A 22,318-nucleotide genomic window follows, 5' to 3' on the forward strand; every position below is an offset into this window, starting at 1 on the left:
ATCCCGGCGCACCTGACAGCCCGCCGCGCGCGCTGTATTTCCCTCCCTTAGCGACAGGGGAGGCGCGCGCCGGCCGCGGCCCTGCCATTGGCGGAGCGCAGCGGCGCGGCGCGGCCATTGGCTGCGGCGGCGGCCAATGGGAAGCGCTGTATCCGGGAGGCAGCGGCTGCGGAGCTATTTAAATCCTGGCCGGTGATGTCAGCGCGGGCTGCGCGGGGGGAGCGCCGGGGAGGGCGCGCGGGAGCGGCGGCCGCGCCTGTCAGGCCGCGTTAGGAGCAGCGCGGCCGCCGCTCCCTCCGCGGGGAGCGGAGCGGGAGGGGCCCGGCGCACCTGCAGGGCGGCCCCGCCTCACGGCGCCCGGCAGCGCCCCGCTCACTCCACGCTGACTTGCTCCTCTGCCGCTCCTGGAGGGTGCGGGTTCATCTCGGAGTGCTGGGTGCGCTTGTTGGTTGCTCGAGTGTCGCGCTAAGCCCTCGCTGGCGCAGAAAGCAGAAGGGCAGCTCTCCGCGTTACAAACACTTCTGCCAGCTGTTCAGAGGGAGAGGTACTCGCACTGTACTTTACAGCCAGTGCCTCTCTGTGGCCTCGCTGTCGCTGGGGCCCTCACTACCAGAATGACATTGAGGGGCTGGAGCGTGTGCAGAGAAGGGCAGTGGAGCTGCTGAGGGGGCTGGAGCACAGTCCTGTGGGCAGCGGCTGAGGGAGCTGGGGGGGGCTTAGCCTGGAGAAAAGGAGGCTCAGGGAGGCCTTATCGCTCTCTACAGCCACCTTAAAGGAGGATGCAGCCAGGTGGGATCAGTCTTCTCCCAGGCAGTCAGTGGCAAGACAAGAGCAAGAGCACACAGCCTCAAGCTGTGCTAGGAGAGGTTCAGGCAACTCGAGGAATTTCTTCACAGAAAGAGTGATTAGAGTCCATTAGAATGGACTGCCAAGGGACATGGTGGAATTACTGTTCCTGGAATTGTGATTGAAACTTACCCATGATGTGACCAAAATGCAGGCATCTTACCTTACACAAAGGTATGTTGCCCGTGATGGGAGCACACAACTGCAAGATTTGCTCAGTTTGCACATGGGTGTGTGCTGTGACAATAGTTTTTTGGCCCATATAACTACAGGCATTTTGATTGCCCAAAAATGTGTTCAGTGCCTTGAGAAGGACTTATAGTGCGGTGATATGTGGAAGTGGTTCCCTAAAAGCAATTCCCAAAGAAGATTTATCATGTGGTAATTAGGACCAAAAGCCAGGACAAAGGAGGCTGTCACTGAAAGTGTGTTTGTTTCTTTGCTGTGGCAGGGTATGACAACAGAGGTAGGGGACAGCAGAAGGCTGGTCATGGAGATGGCTTCCGTGAGGTTAGGGATGGCATGTCATAACTTGGGATCCTCAAGATAAATTGGATATTCTTTTAAGGACATTCTTTCACTGAGAGTCAGATGGAAGAATGCAAGAGCCCCTTTCAGGAATTAACTCCATGTGCGTTTTCAACCCCTTGTTTTCCCTATTTGGGAAGCTGCTTGGAGTATAGATTGAGTCACTACACTCAGTGTGTTGTTTATGTATTATATTTGTCCATCAATGCCACCATACTCCAGATTTTCTGTGAGTAACCTACAAGGGCCAGGAGTAATATTTTTTGTTGCTCTGGCTGCACTTTTCCCCTCTGGTTCCCAGCTCTGTTACTTCCAAGGTGACTTGGGGAAGCGTTACTTTCCTCTAAAATATAAAATCAGCATTAGCAAGTAAGGAAAAGCTGGGCAGAGGTGTTCATGGTGGCCCTGCTTCTGACACATGCATCTTGCTCAAATGCTTAGAACTAGTGATCAGATCTGACTTGAGAAGAAATTTCTTCTCTAATGTGGACTGTTGTATTTGAGGTTAAAAAAAAAAAAAAAAGAGAAGGAGGAGGAAGCATTCACCCCACTCTGCAAGATGGAATGTGGTTCATTTTTTAAAAGTAACTTGGGTGCTTTGGGGACAAGAACTGCTGGAATGGACAGAGTCCTCAGCCTGGAGCAGTATAAACCTTAAATGTCTTGGCAAGGGGGTAGAGGGAAAGAGGTTAATATATGTAAGTGGAAGACAAATGGGTCTTTCTGGACTTCACAGCTATGGCATAAACTTACAGGGGTGAAAAGGAATGTGAATGGCATCCATCCCATGATTTTACTACCATAAAGCAGGATCCAATCTCTTTCCTGGTAAATACTCAAATTATGCAAGTATGTTTAGGGATGAAATTGATAACCTCCCCATGCATCTCTTTGAGGGCTCTGCTTTCCTTAGCTTAGCACACTCTAGTTCTCTTTTAATGACCCTGAGACACTGCAATCCCTGACTCTTCCTCACTTAATTCCACACATCTGCTTAAGAAAGGTCTGGAATAAAAATGGCCAGGAGTTATGTCAACATTTCCTCAATGTTTTATTTCTTTTTCTCGCTCAACAGGCATGGTGAATTAACAAAATTACTGGCAGGTGAAATTTGCAGCCCTGGGAAAGTAGCACACACTACAGGGGAAGATGGATGAATTATTGTGATGGCATCAGCTCTAAAGAAAAAGGTAGGGACAGCTGGGTGCAGTTCCACTGAAAAAAGGAGAAAAAAAAAACCAACCAACCCCCAAATTTTAGCATGCTTAAGGAAAGGGATGCTGAATGATGAGCAGTAAAATATCACTCTATATGATACTCACTGACATTATAGTGTGTTGCAGCACTTCAGGGTTTTGAAAGGTGTGCAAAGATCACTGCTAGAGCTGGGTAAACAGACATGGAGAAACTATGTAGCTGAAGCTCAGACCAGGCAGAACTCATCTGGAAATCCTTTCCCAGTCTCGACACTGCTTCTTCCTGGCCAATCTTTAGAAATCATTCCTGCTCCAGACTAGTGATGCATAATACTGTCATTTTTCCTGTTAAAAACACATTTTGAAGTGTAGGATTCAGCTGAATTCAGGATACAAGATGGGGTGGCTGCAGTCCTCTGCTTTAGACATCACTGATAGAAATCTTATTTTTATGTTCTGGTCAGGACTAGAGAGGCTGTTCAATTTTTAAATGTGTTTTGTGTGGAAAATCCCTCTGTTAAATAATTAGCAAGTGCTCTGAGCATTACTGCATATTTTATATTTTGTCTGCCTGGAAGAAATGGACAGTTATGTTGCTGTAGATTAACGACAATTTATTTTGTAATATTCTGACTGCTGGAAGAGAGACTTCTTAGTTTATTTCTTTTAAATCAAATTACTCAAGGAATGGGGCTGGACAGAAGAAGGGTTTAGCCATACCTTTTCTTCTATTCCCAGTCCCAGTGGACATTTGAGTTTACAAAAAAAATCTGCACAAGCTGTAAATGTGAAAAACAGAGACTGAGTAGTTCAGCAGTACAAACAATTCCAGTGCTGGATTTTATTTTCTTGGCAGGCATTGGCTAGGGTGGCTTGTTTATTTTACCTTTTACATAGCCTTATTCCACATTTTAGTGTAAATTTTCCTCAGGCAGAAAAAAAAACCCAAAAAATTTCTGTTGCATGAATTAGTCTGAGGTACCAATGGACACTAACTGTGTTTAAAATGAAGAATTCAGCATAAGAAGCTGTTCAGATTTTAGCTTTTCCTCTCAGAAGTGGTGTTGCAAATGACTCTTTTAATGGAATGAAGGATAAGATCACCTTTTAAGTAATTTTGATTATCAGATCTGTGTTCCTGAGGCTCTTTGTGTCAGAAGTGTGGTCTTGGTTCTGCTGTGGGCATTTCTGTGCATCTCCCTGCTGTTAGGCTACACCAGCAGGCCTTGGTGGAACAGAGTGCTAACTGTCACATCTGTTTTCCTAGGAAGTTTTGTCCTATATTCAAGACAAACTTTGAATTCTGAGATAGTTTTATGTCCCTAGCACTGCAACGGGCAGCACCATTCCCAAAGGAAAAAAGTGCTTGAATCCTCATGTGTGTTGGGCCTAACATCCCTCCTGGCCATCTATGTGAGCCTTTAGTCTGCCAGTAAATGCAGATGTGGGTTCCTCAGCCTGAAGAAATTGCTCTAGATTACAGACAAATTATTGATTTACCCAATGTGCCTACAGCACACAAAAGTTCTCTAGGAGTGTAACTTAACTGCCCAGTCTCCTCCCTGGTGTAGCACCAATAGCTCTAGTCTCTAAGCAGACCTCTGCTAATTTCACAGCCACTGCTTAGGTGGTTGCTCCAGTTTGTTTTTGTAAGCTGTGTAATACAGAGAGTGGTCATCTCTGTGTGCTGTCTCTGCACATGCTGGGGCTCAGTCATGTATTTTGCCCAAATCAGTTTCTTGCCTGGTGTTGCCTAGTTAGCACTTGCAATAAGCATCCTGTGAAGCCTTTAGAAAAGTCTCTTCCAGCTTGCTGGAACACACAGGATGCTGGTGACCATCATGGAGTATAATGGGGATGTTTGCAGTGGTACTCAGTGGTCTGTTAAGGACCAGGTCCCTAGTCAGGCCAATGAGGATTGCAGGGAAGAATCAAGGGCTTAAATAAAACTAATTCTGCATTTTGGCAATCAGACTGGGGAAATGCGTGTTTCCTTGCAGCCCTGCTGCAGCTTGTGCAATCCCTTCTATCTCCAAAACACTGCTGAGACTGATGCCAATGAAAATAACAGGCAGAAACATTTTTAACATGATGTTCATTTGCAATTCAAGTATGGTGAACTCCTGTGAGCTGAAAAGAATAGAACAGACCAATCTGTTTATGAGGACTGCAGGGGTTATTCACCATCTCTGAGATTTAGAGGATTGTTTTAATGTTATTGATCAGCATTTCCAAAATGGTGTTGAACTGTAAGTCTGCTGTTGTGATAAAGCTGAATGACTGTGGTCTTGATACTTTCTTCATTAGTAGGTTGGCTCCACTTATCAAAAGACATGGGTCACCAAAAAAGGCTGTAAGAATGTGTTCAAAATAGCATAAGGAAGAATTCTATGTAGTATTTCCTGGTTATAATTTTCCTAAGTGAAAAAATTTACTTTATTCTTTCACAAACTTATCCCTGTGTGTATAACAAAGTCTGTTTTTAAGTATTGCCTTGTTTGAGCAACTACTTTTAGATTTGGGATGAAGTACAATGAGATGTGATATCATGTCAGTGGGCACTATTAATCTCTACATAATTTTCCATAAAGAGTATGGAACTTGAGAGAAATGTTCCTTTTCCAATCCCCTATAATGAAGGGGGAAGCTTGTCATCTGATTTGCCCAGTATGTGGATTATTTTTGTTTTTAAAAGTTAGCTGTCACAATTCACTGTAGTCTTTCTTCTTCTCACAATCCGGAAAAACAGATTATTCAATCACTGGCATAAAATTTAAGTCCAGAGATGACTCTTACAGTAAATACCAGTGTGACATTTAATATAAATTCTTGCCTAAAAATATCTGCGATAAATCTTAGATCCTATAGGTATGCATATGTATGTACTGGTACAAGAGGATGATGTAGTTGGGGGTTGAGCACTGTGTTCCAAAAAAGCAAAGCCATATAAACTACTCATCACCTCTTCATCATCTGAGCATATGCAGACACCTACCATTTTTATGACACTGTTTTAATCCTATGTGGAATGTCTTCATGAAGGCAGCTGCATTTTTAGCATACATGGAAGATTACCGAGCTCAGCACAGAGCTATTTCCAGTCAAGAATGTGAAACAGCAGAGATGATTATTGTCCACCTCTTTCCTAATGGCCATATACTTAGAGGATAGAGGACTTGGTGAGCAAATCAGATTTTCAGTACCGTCAGACAACAATTTTCACTTATTAGATGACAGATTTCACCTTAGTGGCATGAGTGGAATCATGACACATCCTCTTCCATGGTTTTCAGAGTTGATTTATAGTCTCTACCATACTTGCACGGGACTGTTTTCCTTTCTATAACCACTTAAAATGCCATTCTCCTCTAGTTTCTGTGGAATTAGGGGTTTGTAGTAAGGAAAGGGATAATTTTAACACAAGAACTGAAATTGTGTCTGACTCTTGAGTAGATAGAGAAGAATATCTCTAGTGCTATTTCCACAGGTCTTTAATTTCAAAGATAAAATATATATATCTATTTTCTGGTACCAACTTCTCTTGCATCCTTTAAATATCTAGTCTGTTAGGAGTTTTAAAGTACACAGTACTTTTCAATTAATTAAATTCAGGATTCAAGTGCATATTAGATTTAAGGATCAAAATGATATCATCAACCACTCAGAAGGCAACACTGGCAAGGAAGCATTTACAGCCTCTTGTCCTGAGCAGTACAGAACACTGAGAAGCTACTGGGTTAACTTGTCCCAACACAGAGCAGAAGCCCCTGGAGTGAAGCCAGCATTTCTTATCTAGGAGCTGTGTCCATGTGTTTGATTGGTGTCTTGTTTTGGTTTTGTTTTTCCACAGGAATCACAACTCATTTGCACCAACAATTCCTAATCCATAATAAATACACATACCAGGATTAATAACAGATAAATTAAATGATGTGCTCAGGAGACAGAAAAGCATGCAGTAGTAGAAAGAAAAAGAAGTACCCTTTTCATTCTGCATGATAAGAATGATCTCAGAGCAGGATATAATTTAATTTCTAAGTTATCCTAATGCCCACATCAAAAAAGGAAAACAAAGAAAACAGGTGATTATGGGCACATTGGTATCACAAGTGCTTTGGTATCTTGATTTTGTGTGTTGCATTCAATATGTGATCATACAGCACCAAAGCACACAGCATTTGTAAAGATGTCATAAAGACTGTGACAGTCTAGGCTGCAGAAGACAAAAAGAAAGAAAACCTGTTTCCTCTTAATTATTTGCCTGAATCCTACATTACTTTTTCCAGGGCAAGAAAAACAATAACTGTTAAACAAGTGGCAAGTGAGCTGCTGCTCAAAGAAAGGGATACAACTCTATATGGCATCATGGCATCATTAAAAAATGAGAGCCAAGAAGTTATGATCTTCTGCAGGGAGCTGAGCATGTGTGTTACTCTTCAAATTAATTTAGGCAAATTTAATTCATCAGAAAATCAGCTATGATTAGATGTTGGATAGGGATAACCAGGTTAGAGGTGTGGGTGGGAATAATAGGCACAGCAAAACAAGCTGATTGGGTATGTGGAGAAGTGTGTTGCTGGACACCATGAGATGCTTCACCTAGCTGAAGTATCCCACATAAACTTGTGTCACATGCTATTGATCAGGCAGAATTCAAATGCTGAAAAGTCTGAGCTGTGGTAGAGTCTCCGGCTTTGTGTGACTGCCAAAAAACCCAGTGTGGAACACTAGATAGCATCTTAACCTCTAGTTTTGGCTTGTTATGACTTTATGGTGCTGTTTCATGGCCATTTTGAGGTTATTTGAAGGACTCTGGAGAAGACAACCTTGCTGGAAGATGCAAGAGGATTCACAGAGAAGTGCAGAGGGCAATGGAGAGAAGCCAAAGTGAAGAAGCCTGAAGTGCAAAGAATGAACAGAAGGGTACTATTATGTACCATTATGATACAGTTTAAGAGGTTACCTAGGGCTGCTTGGATCTGTGGGAACCTGAAGAGTGATCTTTGCTTAGCATGGCAGACCTGGTTGTCCAATTATTTTATCTCTGGTATTTCTAGAATATAAGTAATGTGCAATCTGTACTGCAATGAGGAGAAAAGCAATAAAGGCAATTCATCTGCTGGATCTGCAGATGCTGATGCCTGAGGTCCCTCATAATCTGGTATGTGCCTGGCAGGAGAGGAGGAAGCATAGTAAAGGAGAGTCACAGTGCACTTGGTTCCACGTTTCAAACAGCTACAGCTGTCAAAACAATAGTGCTTCTTGTTTTGGAGTTAGCTTGGGTTAAAACTCTTCAGGCCTGCTTGCCTGGGGCAAACCTCCAGGCTACAATGCTGTTAGGAATTTGCAGCTTAAATCTCCTTGGCAGCAGTTGCCATTTTTCAGCTTTTGTGGCAGTGGAGCAGGTTCCTGGGAATCATAAGGGAAATTTCAGAAAATATTTGTGAGACACCTAAGAGATACATGTAGGGATAGGGAGAAAGTCTGAGAAGCCAGCAGGATGTCATGGGTCCGTGGTAGATCTGCAATGAAGGGGAGGCTTTACTCAGTTTCTTTCCCTTCTCTCAATATGGTCTCATCTTTTCCTCCTCAGGGGTGGCTCCTCGTGTTCTTGGGAGATTCGAGCTTTTTTCTGAAGCCCACAACTGTCAATTTCCCACCTTATAGTCTTCCTCTATCAAGTCAATTGTACCTAGAAAAAGCACTTCTCGTGACTTTGCTGTAACCTCTAATTATTCTCTGCTGAAAGAAGAGGATGCTGGTGTGGCTCCTGTTACAGAGCACAGAGGAGGCAGAAGGTGAGTGAGGATTATTTAGGCCAGAACAGCAGGTTCTGTATCCCAAGGCAGTCCCTTAGAGTCTTCAGCTGCCCCTACTAGGCTGACCACACTGCAACTGATGTCAGAGACTCACGGTTTAGTCTTTATTATGTTGCTATGTAGCTGTCAGGGATTAACTTCTGTTAGGTAAATCATGATCAGGCAAGTCTTATTAAGAAAACATGACTGATAGCAGTAGCAGAACTAACCTAATACAAGAATACTTGCTCAGTGTCTCAATGTACCTATCATCAAACAACACTTCAGACTGAACCACCAGCCAGTAAAAATTAGCCAACCTGGATGGTGCTCTACACCTCACCCTGAAGGGCAGTAACAGAGCCCTATCTTCAGGGACATCTGGGACCAAGCCTGTATAGCTGGAACCAGCACAATAAATGCTGCTCCTCCCATCTATTGACAATCACTGATCCTGTCAGCAAGGAGAGGGCACATAGAGATAGCCACTCTTCTGTAACTTTGTTGTATCCTTTGCATTATTAATCACTCTTTCTTAGAGGTAATGAATAGTCACACTCCTTCTCATATATCCAGTTATTGCACAATAATTAATGTGTAGTTCAGCCCATCCTGACCTAAACCACAAGATGCTGAAGTCTCTTGAGTCAGTTCAAGACCATGTTGTAGGTTTCTAACCAGGATCAATTAATGGTAGGTATTTTCTGCACACTCTTTGCAAGTTTCTGTCCCAGTTTCTGCCCTTTGCCTTTGAAGTCTGTTATCCAGTGCAGTGATGGTCAGGCAGTGGTGGCTATCAGATACATCAGGATCATAGCTCACTGGAAAGAGCCCTGATGGACACACAAGCCTCTTTTGTCTCTACACCTTTGTGTGTAAGTAGAGGTTACATTTATATAGCTTTGCATCTAGTTCAAATTGGTAACATTCACTTTCTAACCAAATGTGCATGGATGGAATAAAACATTTTCTGCTTCATTCCAGACCTGTTTTTTAGCCAAACTAAAATCTTGGCCAGTTGACATCCCTACCTCATGGATAATGTTTGCTGTCTCCTAGCATAAATAAACCACAGCTGTATATATTTCCTGCTAATTACCCTGATTTAAATGACTAATCATCTCCTCATTCATTTATTGCCTCTGGTCTTCTCAGGGTCCTCATAATCATGCAGAGTGTAAAACTGGATGATTTTCCCACTAGGTTGTCCCTAAAATAATTCAGTCTTCTTGGACAATAGAAAGTTACCTGGACTTACAGCTTTATTATTGAAAGATGAGGTTCAGTGGTTGGAGAAGTTCTTTGTTTTCTTTCCTGGTTTTCCAGGAAGCCGGTTCCTATCTTTGCTCAGAATGCTCCCATAGTGGCTTGTCTATTTGAGTTTCAACTCATGCTTCAAAATGCTTTCTTCCTCACTAGTCTTGAAGTCTGAATAGTCCTTACAAATAGGTAAAGTAGGACATTTTAAATATTACCCTTCCAGTCACTCTCCAAAGCTATCTGTCATGATAGGTCTATCATGGCCAGAGTTTAGTTGCAGACATTCTAGGATTTACACTCATCATAGTAGCTACATCATAAATACCATCTCTTTCTACCTCTGCATCTGCCTCTCCTTTTTCTAATAATTAAATTGCAAAATCTTGGCTACTGAGAACATTGTCATATTGCTCTGTATTTAGAGAGGTCTGTTACAATTGGCTTATCATTCATGACTGGAATTCCAAGGTGATACTGAAATACAAATTAAAAAAAAAAATTAATCATGTATTCATTCAAAAAATAGTATGTGTTTTAAGGGAATATTTTAGGATATTTTAGTGGAATACTCCTGAAAATACAAAATGTCAGTGACTCAGGATTCTGTCCATAAAATGTTTTTTTCTACCACTCAAATTGCCACGGAGTTCTTTTTACCTTGCTTGTAAAGCCAATATTAAACATTTTTAGTGTTTATTTGCACTATCACCACAAGACCATAAACTGGACAAACCTTCACTGTGGGACTGCAGTGATATTTTGCAGAACATACAGGACAGAACAGCTTCAAAACCTCAGCAACTGTGCATTCTTTTAGATACTTAAAGTAATAGATTTTCTAAGCTGTATAATCTCAGCAGATTCTTAAAGGACACCATCTGTCTGTACCATCACAAAAGTCCAAGTATGCCCTCCCCCTCCCAAAAAATGCAAGATGTTTTTTAATCATAACTGTTGAATTTATTTTCACAATTTAAGAAATTTAACAGTGTTTTTGAAGATAAAAGTACCAACAAAATGGAGAAAGATTGTGGGACTTTCCTCCCTAGACCTGATGGGAATGTGGAATTTGAACAAAGCTTGTCCTTTGTCATCCCAACTCAGGAACACCATTCTTCCTGTACTACAGACAAAAATCGTTATACAGATCTCTTCACGTACTGTGGGAATAACAGGGCAAGAAACAAAAGTTAAATATTTAAAACTGACCAATTCCTACACTGTTTGTTTGTACCCGTGAAGGCAAAGGAGCTGTTCTCTGAATGTCATGTTCCTAGTCAGAGAAGCTTCCTACACTCTTGGACACCATCACTCCATCTCCTTTCTCAACAGTACCATTAAATTGTGTGCTGGCATGGGTTTCTGTGGGAATCCCTCATGCACATAAATGAGTAGAACGATAATGACAGCAAAGTGCCTCAAGGTGAAGTATCAGGATGCAGTTTCACAATTAACCTACGCTGTTCTCAGTCCTTTTTGCCACATCCTTCCCCTGTGCCCCACACCTGCCAGCAGCAAAAGTGGTCCTAAAATTACATCCATACTGATAAGCCACCCTATTTGGCAAAGCCAACTGATTTTGGAGAGGGGAGAGTGTCTGTTTTCCTCTTAGGCAGGTCCCTTGCCCCTTACATAGCCCTGTTAAAGTCAGCACCAACACACAACAAGGGGGCAGGGGCAGGACATAAGGTTGTCCTTATCTTTAGCAGCAATGCAGAGGACTTAAGTGGGTAAAATCTCCCACTTGAAAAGGCATTAGAACAGACTGATAAAAATGAATTTAGAAATTGCCAGGACTTGACAGCATCTATTCTTCAATTCCACCATGGTTAAAATATGAAACTGCTCTATTGCTTTTTGTGGTGGAGCACTTGAATCAGGTGCAGGAATTTAAAGTGGAGGGTTTGGGATATTTTTGGTAAGCATAAGCCAGTATGTCTGATTTCTGTACCAAGAAAACAAATTAAAACTGTAACCAACACTAGAACTAGTGTATACAGCAGGTAGATAGAATATGAAGAGTCAATATGGTTTTATCACAGGAAGTTGTACTTCAAAAATCTATTAGAGTTCTTTATGCTGAGTGTCTGAGAGTAAACAAGGAGCTAAGAGAGGATCCAGCTAGGCTTTAAAACTACTTTTTAACAGGTCCCTCAGTAAAAGCTCATAAAAAATAAGTCTGATGAACCAAGAAACAAAATCTGTTGGTTAGCAACTGTTTAAAAGCTGTGCAGCAATGGATAAAAATACAAGCATTTTCACAACAAAGATTTGTAACAATTTCACTGTTATTAATTAGCCTTTCATTACCCAGTGTAAAGGTGACAAATACAAGATAGTGATGAGGTTTACTGATGATACTAAGTTCTTCAGGATGCTAAAATCAAAAGCCAGCTATAAGGTGTCACAGGAGGACACCACAAATTGCTGAATGAAAAAAGAGCCAACAAAATTAGGTAAACATAGGCAAATCTTAACTTTTCAATACAGACTAATGGTTTCTAAACATCACTAACATTCAAGAAAGAGGCTATAGAATAATTTTGACCAGTTTGATTAAAATAGTCACAGTTCAAAAGTAAATCACATGGAAAGAAATTGAGATTAAGCAGAAAAACATTGTTAAAGCACTCTACTTTTCTCTATCTTGTATTTTTCTAGGTTACAAGGAAGATGAAGAGGAATGATCAAAGGTGTGGAACATTTCCATCTGAGGAGATAGTAAATGAAAAGTAAACAGACCAAGATGTTTCTATTTGGAGAAAGGATAACTGAGGGGGTACTGTGAAGGAAATCTATGAAATGGTGACTGGTATTAGGGCAGATAGCAATCACATACAACTTTTCACAATAAGTCCATTGAATGGGAGTCTGTGGAATTGTTGTTCGGCAGATTCAAAACACAGGGAAATATTTTTTTCCCATAAAATAGAAATGAACGTAGAATAAAATTGTTGTGATAATAAAAATGAGAATGGGTTAAAAAAGGAATCAGAGCCATCTTATCTTGAAGACAAGCCTATTGAAGACTATTATGCAGTGGTCTAGAAAGAAATCTCAGCTTGGAATTATTGGGAGCTACAGGATATGCCCTGGAAAGCATAGATTTGAATGTCTAATGTGCTTTTCATAAGCACCCACAACTGACCACTGTGGGGAAGAGGGAACTGAGCTACAAAGACTGGTCTGCCCAGGTACAGGCATTTTGACTTCTACTTTCCAAACACAGTAAATTACTTTAATGAGGCTTCTAATATCAGCCACATAATGTGAGGTTAGCTCAGGTAAGCAATATTTTAGATATTACATCTAATTCCATATCGCCTTTGATTAACAGCTATGAAATATCCAAAGGGCATTATTTGGCATCGTTCAGATGGAACTGATCTTATGCCATGGATGCAACAAACCTCTGTATGAGACCAGAACACTTTCTCCTGGTAACCACCATGCCATATGTTTTTATCAGGCACTAATTTGTGGGAGATTTGTCTTTATAAAGTTATTACGTTACAGTGTCCTAGTTATGTCAAAGTATAGAGCTGGGGGCTTCTTCATTTATACAAATATTGCTAAACATTTAATTTCAGATTTTCAGTCTGGTGGATAATAAAAAATGACTACCCACCAAACCTGGAGCATTAAATGGAGACTGTGTTTTTGGCAGCTCATCATAGAGGGATTAATATTACTAGAATAGCTTTGTTTCTCAGCAATGCCTCCTTAAAAACAGCTTCCTCTGAACACATATTTCTATTTTATTGAGAAAAGGAAATACAGTATTAGAAATCAATGTTTTTAAAGGGTAATTTAAAGAAATCTATCTTGGCAGATGCTGAAATATTTTCAATTTAGAACAAATAGTATTTCTGTCATCCAGTTGGATTTTTAAAATTAGACCATTACTCCTTGATAAGTTAATTACAAAACAGAAAGAGACTCAACCAATCTAAAAAAGCGTATTGATGAAAGTATAGAGCACGTCTAAAAGCTGCTTTTACTGATTTATGGGTGAAATTTTACTTTTTATATGAGAAAACCCTGTCTCCAATGTCTTAAATCATAGGGAAAAATGCTCAATTTTTCATCCTATCACAACTAATTTTTTACATTGGTAAACTGATGGACTACTGTTTTCCTGTGCTACCATCCATTATTAAAAGTGACAGCATCATAATTGAAATTATTTAAAATATGGTGCATTTAGATAATTCTTTACTTCAGTATAAATATGACTACACAAGAAATGCTGCTATACTGGAAATTGCTAGGATGAGCTAACAAAATGGAATTATTGCTCAGCATGCCATATTCCTTTGGGGGTAGAAAATGAAAAATATCAGAATTTCCTTTGAAATGCAGAAAGGTTAGAGGAATGCAAAGGATCATTTTTGTTGTGTCTGAGATGCAGACAAGGGAAGCATGTAGTACGTTGCAACCATGAGTTGAAATGTCTCCAGGTCCATCAGCTGAATCCTGTTATTGCCAAAATCCCTGACATGTCTTTCAGCTGAGTGAAGTCACAATTTTACCCCAAGGATTTTGGGGTAAAAGGAAGTAAAACTCACAAAAAAAATTTGCACTGTATGATTACCTTTGTACCATCTATCTATGGATGTTCCTGTAACTGTGATGCATGGTTGCATTTTGTGCTTCTTACAGTAAGAACTTGCCAAGGTGCCCAGTGGGAATCCTTCCTGATTAGTGCTGGGGTCTGAGCCAAAGTCATGGCAGGTATCAGTCAAAGAGTTTAACAAAATGCATAGTGGCAAGCCAGAACCCAAACTAAATGCCATCTATGAGTAATTTACCAGTATAGAAACCATCCTACAGAGCCAACAGATGTTGCTGTCCTAAAGTGAACAGGCAGATTTAGCCATTTCAGATCCTGTAAAATTTTGTAGACTTTCATAGACCTGGCCAACTGGTGAAAAAGAACCTGGCCAAGTGCAGAAAAATGGCAGAAATAACCAATCTGGATTATGAGGGATTTTGTGTCTATGAAACTGTGCAGAATCTGAAAAGACTAAATTTGCTTGTACACTTTAGGGAAGCAGAATATTGGAGTAAGAAAATACTTATCATATTATAAATACAATCAACAGAATTGGCCCTAGAATTGATCCTGGAGGAATACTGCTGCTGACTGGTCACCAGCCAGCTTTAAATACATGCCTTTAACAACAGCCCTTAGATTGTTCAATACCAGGTGAAATCATAAGAAGTTGTAACAAAGAAGTGTTTGCAGAAGACTTCTATACTTCAAATACAAGAAAGGGGGGGAAAAAAAAAAAAGAAGAAAAATAAGTATGGGACACAATAAACCCCTCAATTTTCAGTATACTGTCCAGTGGTAATTTTGAAAACCCAGAACTTTTGAAAAACCAGGCAATTAAAAAAATTACATCTTAAGTCTCCTTTATACAAGGCTTTCCATATTACTGCTCACATCAATACTATCTCAGAGATAACAGCAACCCATAAAATACAATATTGCTTACCTTCCCAAATGTGAAGCAAAATTTTGGCAGATACTATGCCTTGGCTGCACACCTCCTGCTGATGAACACACCTGCTGATGAACAGCAATACAAGCACCACTGTAAATTTTATGCTGTTTCATGAGAAATCCAGGGACACAATTATCTCCATTATCAGAAAGTATTCAGCTGTGTCCAGCATCATCTCCAGATGCTTAGTCACATTTCAGTGTAGACTGTAATATGAAATCTAAGACTGACCAGTTTGACCATTTCTTTAAGAGTTGTATAGTAGGTGAACATCTTTTACCATATGTACCTGCAATTTTGAAAGGAATTAAGTAGTACAGGTGAGCCCAAGAAGTCCCTCAAATAAAATCCCTGAGACTCACAATGTTATTGTAATTAGCTGTCTGTCTTAGTAGGCTGTCTGTTTGTTTTTTTGCATCTGCTCTGTGTGCTAGGGATGACAACCCATAATTTGACAGAAAAATACTTTAAATTATTTCTTACTGAGATGAGGACTTATTTTAATTTTTCCCAGTTCTTTCTTTCCTCTGCTTTTAATTACAAATATTCATGGCAGTGAGAGCCAAAATAATGATCTCCACTCCTTCTATTTAAAGAGAAAACCTGTCTGGTTTGTTTTATCTTTACTTTACAAAGTGACATAGTCTAAGGACCCTGAAAGACAGGCATGTCAGCTCCACAGTTTTGGTTTGGGATTGTTCCAGGTTAGACAACGTTTCAAATACCCCTAAGTACCACTATGGTAAAACTGTTGTTTACATTTTGATATAAATTAGATTCCTGTCTATAAGTGTGGACTTCTAATTTCCACAGAGGAAAACTGGAACCCGGAAGTTCTGTATGAAAAATAAACATAAGCTGCATTGAAAATTCGACTTTGAATCATTACTCAATGATTCACATTAACATGCATTAGGGAAGTTACTGTGAGCATGATAGCAGCATTGTGAGTCCAGGTTCCAGTTCTGTCACTTGCTTGTGGCTTTTCAGCAGGAATTTCTTGAGTTGCTCCATGGTGGAGCAATGTGCAAGGTCAAGTGGGGAGTGTCACTGAAATTCTGTTTTGAAGACTTTGCCTGGCCTAAGAGAATGTAGCTAAGTCCATTATCAGGGGATTTGACTCCTTTATTTATCATAGTTATTAATGCATCAGCTCAAAAGGTCAAGTGACTCACATGAGAATCTCAGTTTTCATTTGAAGAAAAAATGTGTCCCTAGCCTTGTGCTATGGAGAAAAGATAAAAATGTAAATGTGCAAAGGCTTAAGAAGTAGAACAATACTTTAAAAATCATTAAAAGACACATTAAACATGAAGAGTTTTTGATCTGATGTTATGATCTGGGGGATGAATTCATGACTTTTGAGTCAGGGATAGAAAATATTAGAATGGACAGTAGAAAAAGGAGTGGAGCAATTTAAAGAGCTGTTCCCACATATTTAAAACTTGAAACATTAAAATAGTAAATATTTTACTGTCTGCTGCTGTAGACTATGATCTTTCTGGCTATTATCTCACTTCAGTCATTTGGAATTTTACTGACCAGTAATGTGACATTTATTATTGCAAAGTAGATTCAAAAAAACACATCTGTCCATGCAGAACAGAATTGCTCTTCCAAAAGAGCCTCAAGACCTGCTTCAGGGCTAGTGCCTCTCATCAATCAATTAAATTAATTAATTTTTATTTTAAAAATGAACCCAGATTTTATATGAAATATGGGAGAGCTGTTGCTCTGCAATAACTACCAATGGTCAGGCATGAAATAACGTTTTGCTTACAGTTTGTTCTGAATAGTGAAATGTTGGAAGTGGACTTTCAACTACTATAAAGAAGATCTAGTAGAAAGAAAAAAGGCTGAAGAACTTGACTGAGTTTGAGAACTCTTTGGGTAAAATTTTCACACTTGCCCCAACTTCAGCTTTTTGCAAGTGCAGAGTCTCTTGGCATGTCTCTAACTAGTCTGTTGCTATAAGCATTCCTGTTCCATCTCCAAATATCCTGTCAAGGACTTCCCACAGGCCTGGTGATGGAAGTGTGGAGTACAAATCAGGGTATCTTGCACTTGACATTACTGGCCGAGTATGAAGAGAGGACTTCTCTATCAAACTTGATGACTCCAAAATTCCCTTTTGATCTGCCAGTGGTAAGATTTTGAAGGGAAGGGCACAGCTGTTCTAAAGTGAAGTTTAGTGGTTCTTCATAAATGCCTTTAATTTCACATCCTTTGATGTCAGGTGAAACCTCAATATCTCAGAAGTTTTCAAAAGTTGTTTTCTAAAAATCACAGAATTATAAAATTTTGTTTTAGTGACCATACATCCACACTTCTCACTTTGAACCAGTTTTCTGGGGTTCAGCTTAATTTGTTTGGTTCATCTATTACTTGCAGACTGATAATACCCTGATGTCCAGTCATGGCCAGCTGGGTCTTAATAATGCGAGAGGATGTATAAACACACTTAGCAAAATTATGTTCTATCCCACAGACAATTGTTGTTGAAAACAATCCTGAAGATGACTGTAAACTTGAGTGGAAAAGGATTATTGGTCAATACACTACCAGAAAACTCAACAGGCTGTCTTTAGCTTGGCACAAAGTCATCTTTTGTCACATATTTGCAGCCTTAGGGGCGCAGCTTTACAATAAGAGGTCCTTATTTGCTTCTTACATTTATTATTATTATGTTGTTCTATTCTCATTGTGCTGGAGAATGTTAGAAAATATATGGGAGCCTACTGAACAAAACTCCTTGTGTTTTTCCCTTGTATAAGCTTGATCCAGGAGCAGTAAGTGGAGAGCTGAAAGGTAGAAAAGAACTGTCTGAAAAAGTTTGTGGTAAAAGAAGACAGTAAGAGAAATACTTTTAAACTTTTAAGCCTTTAAACTCCTCCCACTTAGCAATGCTGTTTCTTGAACCTTCAGTTTCATTTGCTTTTCATAGTCAATCTATGCTACCAATATGCCCACCTTTCAAAATTACCCCAGCTTTGGACTGGAGGCAGCAGCAGCTGTAAGACCCCGTAGGGTGTGATTGTGTCTCCTGTCAATTATGTTTAAACATATGCTAAACAGCAAAGGTCATTTTTCCAGAGTGACTCTGCAGTACACTTAATGATAGTCTTGTTACAACTGACCTCCTGTACCTGACAGAGATGAAACATTTTGGGCAAATTTTCATTGCTTGAATCTGTGCCAAATCCTTTTAATACATGAAGGACTTGATTACTTTTAAACTGGTGATGTAGTACAAACAAGGTTCAGTTGTTTGATGCCAAGATGCCTGCTTGATTTTTGCAGTAAAGGAACAGAAATTCATAACCATTATATGAAGAGCAAAAGAAAATGTATCTGTGCAGATCTTTGTTGATAGTCTAATCTGATTCCTCAGTACATTCTGCCTGGACAAGGTTGAGTGATGCTGCAGCAGCCACCAGTACTACAGCCATGCTACCTCCCGTGATGAAAAAACATTTTCTGTGTCTATGGCTTATCATCAGAAGCATAACCTCAGCTTTCAGAATAAGGGATATACTTTTAAAGCATTCATATTGTGGAAATTAAAGTAAATTAGATCATGTTGTAATGTTGGTTTTAGCAACTTGTACTTTGCTTCCAGCATATTTATACTTAAACATACCTGAAAAATCTCACTGAATCTACAGTGGGGCTGTTTTCAGGGGTTTCTTTTATCCTCCATGGGCTATTAACATTTCACAACATGTCACAACTGGCCATTCTGATTCTATTGAGCCTTGCTGAATGGGATTTTTTATATCATTTAAGAGCAATTCATTGCACTGCCTGTATTCTATATAATCTCTTCAGAAACAGGGATGACAGGTCTCAAAAGATAAGTAATCTTCCACTACATACCCTCTGTCTACAGTGAGTTCTCTAGATGTTGTACATGAGGTTCACCAGGAAAATTTATCCTGGCATGTTACCTACTGTTACCTACCATTCCATTTGATACACCTACTAAAAATAGCTGTTCTTAGATGAGTGAGTGTGGTGGTTTGTCCACCCACAACAGTGAGTCCTGTCCTCTTGTATGTGTCAGTCTGCAGGATCTAATTCTGTAGCTAATTTTACAAAACTGAAGAGTTATAAGATGAATGGGCAGCATTCACCTACAAACAGAATGGGAAACTATCCTCCAGGGATATTTTGATGATTTAAAGATTTCTTAGGATACATGTCAATTAAAAGGAAAAAGGAAGAACGATTCCATACATCCTTTCATCCTTATTTCCTCTGGTTCACTATTTCCCTTTATTGCATCTATTCTCAGATAAGCTTTCTGTCACCAAATCAATTTTGCATCAGTTTTGTATATCTTTTCTTTTCTCTCCTCTCCTTTACTTTTGCATATTTGTTATGGTTTAACCTGGTAGGCAGTTAAACATTACACAGGCACTCACTCACTCACTCGCTCACTCTTTCTTCTCCACCTCAGTGGGATGGTGGAAGGAGTTGCATAAGAAAAATAATATTCATGGACTGAGATAAAGATGGTTTCATAGGATGGAAAAAGAAAAAAAGCCAGAATATGCAAAACAAATGTTGACAATGCAATTGCTCTCTACCCACTAACTGATGGACAGCCAGCTCCTGAGTAGCAGACCCTGGCCATCTTTCCCCTAGTTTATATACTGAGAATGACACTATGTGGTGTAGAATGTTCCCTTTGCCATTTTAGGTTACTTGTGCAGTTGTGTGTCCTCCCAACCCCCTACTTGTTGGTACGGTGGTGTGAGAAGCAGAAAAGGCCTTCCTCTGGACTTCATGTAGCAACAACTAAAACATCCCTTTTTTATGGACATTATTCTCATCCTAAACCCAAACCGTTGCACTGTGACAATTACTAGGAAGAAAATCAACTCTATGCCAGCTGAAACCAGGACAATGCTCCAGGTTACACTACTACTGTGTGAGATAATATTTCTATTTATTTCCAGGCATTTCCTGTATTTTTATTATTAATGACAATGAGATTGGAACCAAGTTCAGCATCAACCAATGGCTGATTAGAGGTGTTTAGTATTTCTGATAAAAATGAGCAGATAACAGTCAAATTTTGAAGGAAAGAGTAATGATTATAAAATATTGCTTACATTTGAGCTTTGGTGGTACTTTAAGTGGAGAAAGTAGATGACTGAATTTAACAGCTTCTCGCCACTAGAATGGTTTTCTTTACACCATGACTGAAAACTGTACTGACAGGAGACTACAGAAAAGCTTGCAAAACCTAAGCTTTAGATTTAACATTGGGTTAACATTTAAGTCTGGTTTAACACTGACAATAAATGTCCTGTGCATTAAGACAGAAAGGATGGAACAAATTGTGATTTGCTGGGCATAGGAACAAGGAGAGAAGGAAAAATTAAGTCTTTCACCTAGTCTTTCCTTTCCATACTCAGATGAAGACTGTAGAATACAAGAAGTGATGAAAACAGCAGCTGCAAAAATACTAAGCAGGCCAGCCTTTCTTCAGAGGTGGTGCTCAGCAGGTCAGCAAGGCTGCAAACTGAGGTGGGTTTAGAACAAGTATAAGAAGAGTACATCTGCAGCAGTCACAAGGTCATGCAAATATCATTCAAGTATCCATGAATATTTGAACTGCAACTGCTGCTAGAAATTAAAGTGGTTTTTCTTCCAATGTAATTCTACAGGCAAAAATATATACTTGTACGTAGGATCAATCTCCACAGGAAAGTTTGTGTTCCAAAATAACAAAGAATGTCCTTTTCCTTAGTTTATTTATCATGGAATAGAAGTGTCCACACAGGCAGCTTTACTTTCATAATTATACTGTAAGATTTTTAGCGGTTCATTTTTTCAGTGAGTCAAGTCTTAAAACTATTACTTCATGGGAACCCCCCCAACCTTTGAGAAAGAACAGGAACAATATTGATAATGTTGTGTTCTGGGGATGGTACACTTGTTTGCAAAATCCACTGCCCTTTTTGGACAAATCTGGACCATCACACAAAGCACCGTCAGCAGTGAAGCACAGTGATTAGCAATTTAGGAGAGAAATATGATGCAATCAGACAGAAACTAATAGAAGCAACAAAAATGGCAGCCAGAAAATTATATATCAGCAGTACTATTTCTAAAAATACTGGTTTCCAAACTTTTCCACGAGGCATTAACAGCTCTTTAAGGGATAATCTTTATTGCTTTGTAATGTACAAAGCAATAAACAGCTGCTGAGATTGATTAATAGCCAAAGCAAAGTTGAGGCATGTAATCAATCTAAAAAGCCATTTATTGTGAGTATACCACAAAGCAATAGAGATTATTGCTGTTGCACAACAAACCATAACAGAAAACACACAGACATACACACACACACACAAAAATAGTTGTTTTCTTTTCAAGGCTTGCAGTGCTATGCTGTCTTTTCCCTGAGCTTTTCTCTTTAACGAAGGCAAGCAATCTACTGGGAAAAGTAATGCTCTAAGAACTTCAGTGTTATCTAAAGGAGAAATAGTAATTAGTTTTTTAGTTCTGTAGCTAGAAATACAAAATTCCACGGGTATTCATCTTGTCCTTGGTAGTGGTACTGCTATTCATATTACCCAGAAAAACCAGAAATTAGCTTACCAGTCAAAAAATCATCTAATTCATCAAATGCAGTGCTCATTTAGAAATGAAGGCTGTTTACTTGTGTGGGGTATTTTTATGAATGGCTACTAAGTCACTTCAATTTTTTTCAGAGTAATACTGAATGGAATAACTGGCTTTCAGCTTCAGTTATTTCCAGAAACTACTCCACCTCATTCTTTAAATACAACTTTAATACAGCTCTTAATATAGTTTGGTTTTTTACTCCTCCAGTCTTCCTGGGACTCTGCTTCAGAATCTTACCACTCTACTAGTTTTAAATTGTTAAAAAGAATTGAATTATAGTTTTTCCAGGTCAGATAATGCTCATTTGTTCCTGAACATAAAGTATAAATTGCTTTTTATCTTCTTTAAAGAGCTAATATGAACAGTCTATCACCCTTCCCTTTGGGAAAATAAACAAGCTGTGCCACTGTAGCTTTATGGCATGATAGGCTTGTCCCTGGATCAGTCTCACCATCCCTCTCTACACTCATCCCAGTCTCATTCTCTCTCTCCTAAATGTGGGTTCTCTGGATGGCACTGAGCTACAGAGGGGCTCCTAACA

At 39.6% G+C, this 22,318-nt stretch overlaps 1 long non-coding RNA gene across 1 annotated transcript; it reads left to right on the forward strand.

The window, feature by feature from the left end:
- Positions 1-228: 228 nt before the first annotated feature.
- Positions 229-16,548, forward strand: LOC306798609. Its single transcript, XR_013773410.1, has 4 exons — positions 229-544; positions 2,450-2,564; positions 8,164-8,368; positions 12,290-16,548. It is a non-coding gene; the product is annotated as an uncharacterized lncRNA (long non-coding RNA).
- The last annotated feature ends 5,770 nt before the right edge of the window (positions 16,549-22,318 follow it).

This window comes from Erithacus rubecula (genome assembly GCF_903797595.1).
Source record: "Erithacus rubecula genome assembly, chromosome: 2".
Classification (NCBI taxonomy): domain Eukaryota; kingdom Metazoa; phylum Chordata; class Aves; order Passeriformes; family Muscicapidae; genus Erithacus; species Erithacus rubecula.